Source organism: Galeopterus variegatus, unplaced genomic scaffold (genome assembly GCF_000696425.1).
Source record: "Galeopterus variegatus unplaced genomic scaffold, G_variegatus-3.0.2 Scaffold6360, whole genome shotgun sequence".
Classification (NCBI taxonomy): domain Eukaryota; kingdom Metazoa; phylum Chordata; class Mammalia; order Dermoptera; family Cynocephalidae; genus Galeopterus; species Galeopterus variegatus.
The window spans coordinates 93,368-94,950 of record NW_007732471.1 but is presented as its reverse complement, the minus strand read 5'-3'; the positions used below and the strand labels follow the sequence as shown (position 1 = coordinate 94,950).

At 37.8% G+C, this 1,583-nt stretch overlaps 1 protein-coding gene across 1 annotated transcript in view; it reads right to left on the bottom strand.

Moving 5' to 3' along the window:
- Positions 1-1,583, bottom strand: part of LOC103606182 (40S ribosomal protein S3a-like) — an 11,611-nt gene that overhangs the window by 4,833 nt on the left and 5,195 nt on the right. The window lies entirely within an intron of this gene.

The window sequence follows — 1,583 nt, the reverse complement described above, 5'->3', positions numbered from 1 at the left end:
CCAAGGACCATGCCCTAGGGTCCTCAAACAGAGTAAAGGTCTAAGAGATGAACTAGTCAAGAAAAGTAGCCAGTGATACAGGAGAAAGAACTTGAGGTGAGGTTCTGGAAGACGGTTAAAAACAGGGAGAAAAATCAATTGTGTCACTAGTAGAGGTCACGTAGAATGAAGACCAAGAATGACCATCAGACTTAGCAACAAAATCACTAGTAATCTTGACAATGATTCATTTTAGGGTTATCATGGAGAAAAAGCTGAATTGTAGCAGATTCAAGAAAAGTAAACTATAAAAAATAAAGTAGGGCTGGCCAGTTAACTCAGTTGGTTAGAGCACAGCCTTATTATACCAAGGTCACAGGTTCAGATCCTGTACCAGACAGCTGGGGGGGGGGAGGGAAAGGTAAAAAAATGTGAAAATTCAAGGAAAGGAAAGAGATACAATAACATGTAAAAAATTCCTTTGAGCTTTGCTATAAGGGAGTTGAGTAGAGAACTCTAGAAGGGTTCAATAGTAGAGGATGCCAATTTGTATCTGTTGGAAGGGATAGGTAGAAGCAATATTGATAAAGAGTGACTTAGTGGAGCCATAAGCTTGGTTAGGGAAGAGGCTATGGGATTTCATGCTCAAATGGAAAGGTATTAACAAAATTCATCCAGTGACAAGAGGGGAGGGCAGAAAATGAATACAAGCACTGTCAGAAACACAGATGACAGGGTGGACGTAATGGAAATTTGTGAGGTTCTTTTCTCATCTACCTTAAACTTTCTTAGTGATTACAGGAAGCAAGGTTATCAGCTAAGCAAGAAATGAGAAAATTGGAGATTTGAAGAGAAAAGAGATGTAAGACAAAATGAGTGACTGGAAGGAGGCAGCACTAAATGCCCACTAGTAAACAGACTAGTTTCTCCAGTCAAATTCAGCTCCAGAGTGCTGATGCGTAATAATACATTTATATATATATAGCTAGAAGCAAAAAAGTTATTTAGATTGAAAATAAAAATAAAAATAAAAAACCCAACCTAAAAGCCAATGCACTCTTCCCTTTCCATTATTCAGTCTGGCACAATGGTTCTCAAAGTGCTGTCTCTGGACCATCAACATCACTGGAGAAATTGTTAAGAAATGCAAATTTTCAGGCCTCCTGAAACTGCTGAGTAAGAAACTGAGGGCAGGGCCTTCCAGAAGGTTTGAGAACCATCAAAAAACTTAAGGCTTATAATAAAGGGTTTCCTTTCATTGACCATCTATATAACATTTCCAGATCACTACAACTTAAACTGATAAACAGTACCCCTTTTTCAACTACTTTTATTGGCAGCTGGCCAGTATGGTGATCCGAACCCTTGACCTTGGTGCTATTAACACTGCACTCTAACCAACTGAACTAATCAGCCAGCCCTTCAACTATCTAATTAATAAAATCCATAAAAGAGGTCAAAAAAGTTCACCAGGTCACTATCAAATCAGAATATCTTATTCACAAGCTGTCAGATTACTTATAAAGAATGTTCACAAGCAAACCATCATAAATGGGATTTTTTATTTGTCACTATTAAAAGTCTGAATTTTAAACAGATTCTTG